Below are 8,617 nucleotides of genomic sequence, written 5' to 3'. Positions count from 1 at the left end.
CAACCCAGAGTAGCAACAACATGAGGGTCGTTGCTAAACTTCTGTTGCTAATCCTCGTTGCTAATGTTTCGCAACGGTAGGAATCTGCTGCTAATTTCGCAACCTCGGAGCTTCTGTTGCGAATAGCAACCACTAGGTGTACACGCATGCGAAGGCGTGTGGTCGGGAACACTATGACTTGGTTTTACGCCCAAGTCAAAGTTTGGTCAAGTGTTCTATATGTTTTTTCCACCCTTGAAAGAGTAGTCGGGCATATCTTTATCTTTCCTTCTCCATTTTTATCATTTCATTTCTCAGGGTCAGAAGGTTTTTTACTCTCTCTCTTTCATGTCTTCTCGATCTGCTCTGAAGAAGAGTGTCTGTTCTGAAGAAATCCAACCAGGGAATAGGTTTAGATTATAATCGATTGTTCTTTGTTCTTTGTTCTGTGTATATCTTTGTTTTAGAATATGTTTGCTAATGGATTTCATTTTGAATTTATATTGCAGCTGAAAGCATCGATCTGGGTTTTTAGGTCATCCGTGAGATTCGGAAGCATCGATCTGATAATCAGGTAATACGGTCATCTTTTTGTTCTAGTTTTATGATTTGGGTCCAATTTTTTCGATTTAGAGTTTGTGAGATTTAGGGTATCAAATTATTTTTGTTGGATTTCTATATTTGGTTTTCTTTCTGGGGTTTCAAAACAGCGATGAATTGGGTTTGTTCGATTTATATTTACATAGTCAATATAAATTACAGCGGAGGAGAATTTGTTCTTAAGAACAGAGACGGTACTAATACAACATATTATGATGATAAGGATCTAGGTGACGCTTCAGAGTTTTATCATAGCCATAATTGGGCCTTCAGTAGCACTTGTGATTTCATGGACAACAACAATGAGGACAGTTATACAATTGATCATGCAAATACATCACTCTGGATGACCCAGAGTTATACTTGACAACATGCATATCTCCTCTCTCTCTAACTTATTACGGGTTTTGTTTGCTTAATGGTAATAATTACATAGTCAAACTCCACTTCGTTGAGATAATATTTGATGCTAATGACTCGTACGGAAGTCTTGGGAGGCGTGTATTTGATGTCTACGTTCAGGTAACTAGCACCATCATTTTGAGAAGTTTTAATCGTTGGACTAACTTATGATATTCTGTATTTAACTTGATAGTTATTGTAGGGATAACTAGAGTTGAAAGATTTTGATATCGTGAAAGCAGCGGGTGGGGTTGGTAAGGTACACATTGAAATTTTACCTGCAGTTGTGACTAGTATTTCCCTGGAAATCCAGTGGAGCCAAAAGAACCTTTAGTAGTTCTATTCATGGTGGTGCTTCTGCTTCTACAATTGGTGGCAGTGCTAGAAATAAATTCCTACCCCAAAAACAACAACAACATCACCATCAGCAACAACACATCAGTACGGTGTCACAACTGCTTGCTGGTGGAATTGCAGGAGATGTCAGTAAAACTTGTACTGCTCCTATTGCTTGCCTCACCATTCTCTTTCAGGTACTGCTCCTGATCCTATATAACTGATCAATCCTATCAATACTGAATAAAAAAACAGTCGCCCCCTTTGTTAATTTAGGGTTCAATTGCATGTTGGATTTAGGACTAGAATTGTTCAGAGAATAGAACAAAAACCTTTCCCCCTTTTGTAAAGTAAGTGATGATTGACAATTCAATTCATCAATTTCAGATTTTTATTGGTTGACATCTGATCTCTTTATGTTCAAGGTATGCACACAGATGTTGCGAATCTAAACAAAGCTAGAATATGGAGGGAGGCGTCACGGATTGTACCAGAAGAAGATTTTAGAGCACTCTGGAAAGGGAATCTTGTTACTATTGTTCATTGTCTTCCTTATTCTTCGATAGCTTCTATGCTTATGAACGCTACAAAAATGTTAGTATAAGAGTTCTTTGAATGTTAATGTTAATTGATTTGGTTGGAATTCATGGATGTTTCTGAAATTGTCCTGTAATTGTTGTTCTTTTATTGTTTCGGCAGTCGCTGCAGTCAATTCCTGGATTAGAGAGGCATAGGGAAAATGTTACTTCTGATCTTTTTGTACGATTGGTGGGTGGAGGGTTGGCAGGGATAACAGCTGCATCCATTACTTATCCACTTGATCTTGTGAGGACGCGATTTGCGGCACAGGTGAGACATGAGCTGCAGGGGAATTTATGTTACCTTCCCGTTATACAGTTGCCGTTGTGTTTAGACATTAACTTGTGTGGCTAAAGTTTTCTCATGTGTTTGGTCATTTCTTAAACTTTTTTCGTATCTCTGTGTTATCTACATTAGCTCTTTTCCGGTGTAGAATTATCATTTAACTATTCAGTTCAACTAATGGCTTTATACACATATTTAGGCTCACTACTTTAGTTCTTAACCGAACCAAAGAACTAAAATCAAATCAAAGGATCCCTAATGGAAAACTCTTCTTTTTTTACCAGGAGCTACATGTCTGGTAAAGGGATTATGACAAAGTGCGGGTTATTTTCTTCTACTACGGTCTTTGAATTTTGATGATCAGGTAAAAAGATAGGGTTTATATATTTTTATCTTGTTTGATTTTAGGAGTTTTGGTAGCCGTAATTAAGCACTTAAATGTCGGAGATATCGCGGATTCAGTTTATTATCGAAATTACATGTGTTTTTATATTTTAACAATTGACCAGGAATTCAATTTGCTAGAATATGTCTACTGATATATGTAAACTAAGTAATGGTAAAATTACAATACAAAAAAGAAAACAAATAGTTTCCATGCACCCTCTTAGTTCACTTTGCCGTAAGCCCACCTCTCCCCACTTGCTACGCTAGGCTGCATGGGCTGTAAAACCAAATAATTTGACTTTATGTTTGATGATGTCTCATTTTTGTATGTAGGACCTCATGGAAAGAAGATGGGTGTTTCGGTGGACATTATAGTCGTTTCCATATTTTGTTTTATGTGCATTATTTTGGGTGGTCTTTGGTGGAAGGGTTATTTGGGGAGAACAAAATGAGATCGATTAAGGTAAGTCATTTGTGTTTAGAATATGAAGTTTAGTGCTACTATTTAAGGTTATGAGTGTCCAGGGGTAGAAGGTTCTATGGAATCACATCTCCGTGCTTTTGGTGAAAGAGAACGCTGGAACGTTGAAGTTTTATTGCGGATGTTGACAAAGCTGGTTCCATTCGTGCACCGAAAGTGATTGAGACTTGCTCATTTCCCTCTGCAGTGAGATTTTCTACATCTTCTGAAACATGGGGATTCTTCACAATCTCCTTGTTCTAATTGTATGCAGGGTGTGTTATACTTTCCTCTCAGTTTTCTTGTTTATGAAGTACCGATTAAGTATGCATGAAGTCCTTCTATCATTGTACTGCCTCCATGTATACGTGTTTATAAGTCAGCCAACATAAAAATCTGCGCGGACCTCCACATGTGTTGTTTCTTGTTTTCCTCTAAAGATCATCTTTAAATACATCATACATCTTTGTGCGCCATTTTGTTCTTTTTTTTCGTTTTGGCCTTGACTGCCCTGTATCATAGTTTTTGGTATTGTATTCACACCAAACCCTTCGATTGTAGCTATTCCTTTGGATTAGGTCAAAAATTCTGAACATGATACTATTTGCATGTATGATTGTATTGTATTGAGGTTGGATTTTAGGAGTGTATTATTGTTCTCTTATTCTCACACTTGTCTCTCTGAACTAACTGCACTATCAAAGCTCCTAGTTATTCTTACTACATATTGTAAGTGAACTGAAATGGAACTTTAAAGTTTGGTCTAAGCCTCATACGACCATACAGCTCAATTTCCGTTCACTTATAGTAGAGTAGTGGAAGAAAGAGTTCTCTTTGCCCTCTCACATGATGTTCTCTTAAATATTTTGTTTGGATTTGCTTCCACATACATCTCCATTTAGTTCACTTATAGTTTTTTGATATTTGCTTTACATGGTTTTGACTTGTCTCTGTAGATTATACAAAATTTAGGGTTAAGTCTTTTGTTTGTGACCTCAGTACTGAAACATCAAATTGGTTATTATGCAGGTATTTGGGCTTAAGTTAAAAAGCAGTACTCTGGTGATACTTTAGCAGCAGCTGAACCTGTGTATAATTTGCTGAGGAATGTGGTTAAGCAAACGGAGTCTCGTGATACTTCTGGTGATGTTTTAGTCTTTCTTTTCCTGGTTTTTAATGCCTCTTGTCAGTTGACACAAACTAGATTACCCATCCATTTATGAACATCAACAGAGATCAAATATTGTAAGTCAGTCACAACATTTTAGGTTCAGTAAGTTTACTTGTGTACACTTATATCAATTCAAGAATCCTTTCTTTCATAATATTATCTAGTGGTTATTTTCAACAATACAGTTTTGTATAGCCGTTGTAGTCTGTCTATCTGTGTGGATGTTGAATATGGGGAACTGGGTAATTGTAGGGGGAAGGGGGAATGAATTTTGACTAGGTTAACATGACCTTTTTTTTTTATTGTGGCAAAAACTTAGCAACGTCAGTACTCTGTTACTAAATTAGAACAAGAACCAATAAATTAGAACCAGAACCAACGGTATCTAGTTCAGGGTAAGGGGATTCCTGTAATTAGCAACAGATTAGCAACAATGTGAGGTTGTTGCTAATAAAAAACTTAGCAACTGCAACGGCCATTGCGGATCGCCGTTGCTGACCGAGATTAGCAACAGATCTTGTGTCGTTGCTAAAAATTAGCAACGGCGAAAGCCGCCCCGTTTAGTAACAGCTATGGTAGGTTGCTAATACCTTAATATGGTGTAGTGGAATTTTGGTAATCTTTGAAATAAACTCTGTATCAACTAGAATCCTCTTCCTTATCAACCAATTACATCGCTTCTACGCTACAAGTTCCGCTTTAAATTGAAGATAGAAGTAGGATGGTCGACGCGTTAAATTTCTTAAGAAAATAGATCTTGGCTGCCCAAGTCAGTCGCTAATTGATCACGACCACACAACTTGGCCGTCTCAATTAGCTGACCCTAACTCTTGCAATCTCGACAATAAAGTAGCCATTATGATGAACGGCCACCGATCTATTGCCTCGACCAATCACCAAGCTCCTAGCCTACCTGCTCCGCTCCAAATTGTTGGCCAAAGTAGGCTGGTCGAGCTGCTTCTTGTATATAAGAAATTAAATCTAAATCGTCCAAGTCAGTCGCTAAACGATCACGACTACACGATTTGGCCGGTCAATTTAACAAGCTTGGCTCTCTTATGGCATGACCGAGCAAGATCCATGATAGCTACTTGCAGCCCCTCTATTATTTCAGTATATCAGGATACTCCTAGCCTACAAGCTCCGCTCTAAATCTTCGACCAAAGTAGGCTAGTCGAGATGCTAATAAGGGTCTTAATTAGGTCAACGAAGACCAAAAACTTCCGCAAATCATCTCTATCGTCTAACTTGGCCATTCAGTTTGGTTGGCCCAGATCCAACTTCAGGCGACCAATGAGGTACGGTAATGACCACCTCCCATCCTTGTTTTTAACGGACCAGTCACGTCGTTCGGAGCCTACATGTGCAGTCACCAATGGACGTCCAAAGAGGGGTGGTCACTCCACTTTTAAATCTATGGAACTTGCGACTAATTCAAGCAGGCTCTATACAACGATGCTTCATATTCATTGAATATTTTCGAGCTTCTTACTTGAAAAGGATGCTTTACATGCATCGTAAATTATATTTTTAGGGTATCAGTTTCATAAATAATTTAATTATTTATTTAACTACAAGCACCATGTGCTATTTTCTCTATTCACAACAAGTCTCATTCATACGACTTGACTTGTCACTTATGGCCACCCGCTTCCTAACTTGCGCGTGATTGATCAAAATATTTCTCTACTTATAGATTTTACATACAAGGCTCACGACATGTGTTAGTTGTTGACTGAAAAAGCGGGGGTATAACAACCACACCCAATAATTCGTTCGGCAATCTGAATGGACTAACTCCAATATAAGTCTGAGAGCACCAACATATAAAGCGAGATCAACCAAGAAATATAACAAAGAGTTATATCTCAATTTCTCAATACAATCTGAAATCTCACATATAGAAATGTGTGAGACCGATTGATATGAGAAATAACTTGGGCGGTACCAAAGATCAATGCCAAGGGCCAATCAATTACTATCCAACAATCAAGGTCGGATGTACTAATTGATTGATCTACACAGAACCTGTGATATTTCAATTATATAAACAAATATAATGTGGAAAATAAATAACACAGACACCAGAAGTTTTGTTATCGAGGAAACCACAAATGCAGAAAAACCCTGGGATCTAATCCAGATTTGAACACCACACTGTATTAAGCCTCTACACACACTAGCCTACTACAGGTTAACTTCGGAATGGAATGTAGTTGAGCTCCAAGTCTCACACCGATTAAGGTACAAAACCTTTCCTTACGCCTCTTGAACCACGCCGGATTCTACGCACTTGATTCCCTTAGCTGATCTCACCCACAACTAAGAGTTTCTACGACCCAAAGTCGGAGACTTATAAACAAATATGTCTCCCATAGATAAGTCTATTCTGATAGATAAATCTGTCTCCCATAGAATTACCTATAAAGTTTTTGTTCCGTCTTTTGATAAATCAAGGTGAACAGGAACCAATTGATAATCCGGTCTTATACTCCCGAAGAGCAGCCTAGAAATATCAATCACCTCATAATAAGTTAACTATAAGGTAGTATAAGAAGTTATTGTGGAATCACAAAGTATGAGAAGAAGAGCTTTATGTTTACTTTTTATATCTTAGCTATCGAAGATAAATCTCGAGCAAATCTTAGAGAAAATAAAACTCAATACGATAAAATAAGTAAGATCAGATCATGCAATTATAGAGAAAATAGTTGGGTCTGGTTTCACGAATCGCAAATTAAGTCTTCAAGTCGTTAACCTATAATGATTTTGGAAAAACCTAGGTTAAAGGAGAATCGACTCTAGCCGCAACTAGGACACAGGAAAGCGTCGGTATTAGGTCTTTCAAATCAGGGTTTGCTTTCAACCAGAGCTAAGATAGCTTAGTAACAAAGCATTCAATATTCACCGTTAGATGAAAACCTGATTTAAGATTCAAGCTAAGTCTGCTTAATACCAAAGCAATATCTTTCCACCGTTAGATGGTCTTAGCTCGTTACACACAAATGAAATATATCTTCATTTGGATATGGGTAACCGTACCTAAACGTTTATATTGAGTTGGCTCGATAATAGTTAACTGAAGTTAGCCATATGAACATTTTTGTCTTAACTACGTTCAAGATCAACTATGATGATCAATCAATCATGAAAGATAATCAAATGAATCTAATTGTGTTTCACATAGAGTTGTTCGATTGTTCACTATTTCACAAAAATATATATGAACCAATTGAATCAAAATCGGATTGATTCATAAGAATCAATTCATGAACATTAAGCCACGGTTTGCAAAGATTGCATTCCTTAATTCATAAATGTATTTGTTCATGAGTATGAAAAATATACTTAACCGATTTTAGAACTTTAACCACTAAGTTTCCGGACCTTGGTACGAAAACTTTAACCACTAAGTTTGCAAACAGGTACGCAAACTATAACTTCCGGACCTTGGTCTTGTCCAGCAGTTTGCAAACGGGTATGCATACTGCTGTCTCGGACCTTAACTCAGGTAGAACCGTTTGCATACTGGAATGCAAACAAGGTTCCCGGACCTGAATCATGCCAAAAAAATTTTCATACTAGGTACACATACTGTGCTGTATCCAGACAAATTTTTTTGTTCTAAACTCCCATTTCAATCATTGAAACATCCTCACAAGACAACAGTACCTGTCTCACACAAACTATTAACTTATAATTGATTCTCAATTGATCGAATGATCAATACGAAACTTTCCGAGTCGACATCAAATAATGTCTCACACAAATCATGTAAGATTTTTCAAGGAAATTTTCACATGATCATCTTTTGACTTATTATTTAGTTTCCACCAAATAAATTGTTTCCAACTAAACTCGTCAAGAATATGATGAACGTAGATAAAGAAAAAATCTTCCAGAACATATTTTGAGAAATAGATAATTGAGTTAAACTCAGCTCGAAATATCAAATGCATATAATTAAAAGTCTATTTAACTATAAGACTTAGTCTCATTAGGAGATATAATAGAATAGACTTCTGAGTGATTGATAAGTTTTAGTCTCCATATAACTTTTGTTAATGAAGTTCCTCCAAACTCTCCTCAGTAAATCTTCGTCTTCAATGGATGAACGCCGTGAAGTTTAAAGATCAACTACACATTTTATCATAATCCGAGACATAGCTATAAGTAGGCTAGAAATCAAGACTTATAGTTTTGATCTACTAAACTTGACAAACAAGCTTGAGATATCAACACTTGCGAGTTCGACCGAGCAATGCTCCAACAATCTCCCCCTTTGTCAATTTTAGTGACAAACCTATCAAAACATATGGATTACAAAATAAATAAACTTTGTAACTTCTCATCCATCATTCTTGATTTACTTGGTTCTTCAACATTTCTTGAATTCTTCGTCACTCCAAGTGCTCCAG

General features: G+C 37.0%; 2 long non-coding RNA genes across 3 annotated transcripts; both read left to right on the top strand.

Moving 5' to 3' along the window:
• Nucleotides 1–280: 280 nt before the first annotated feature.
• Nucleotides 281–2,146, top strand: LOC113274087. Of its 2 annotated transcripts, XR_003322779.1 has the most exons (6): nt 281–389; nt 489–553; nt 742–1,101; nt 1,184–1,514; nt 1,755–1,911; nt 2,017–2,146. It is a non-coding gene; the product is annotated as an uncharacterized LOC113274087 (long non-coding RNA). The 2 variants fall into 2 exon arrangements; XR_003322778.1 differs by having other exon boundaries at nt 489–1,101.
• Nucleotides 2,147–2,526: 380 nt separating this feature from the next.
• On the top strand, nt 2,527–4,390 carry LOC113274088. Its single transcript, XR_003322780.1, has 3 exons — nt 2,527–2,545; nt 2,902–3,303; nt 4,058–4,390. It is a non-coding gene; the product is annotated as an uncharacterized LOC113274088 (long non-coding RNA).
• Nucleotides 4,391–8,617: the final 4,227 nt, after the last annotated feature.

Source organism: Papaver somniferum, chromosome 4 (genome assembly GCF_003573695.1).
Source record: "Papaver somniferum cultivar HN1 chromosome 4, ASM357369v1, whole genome shotgun sequence".
NCBI lineage: Eukaryota > Viridiplantae > Streptophyta > Magnoliopsida > Ranunculales > Papaveraceae > Papaver > Papaver somniferum.
This window is presented reverse-complemented; position numbering and strand designations above follow the sequence as displayed.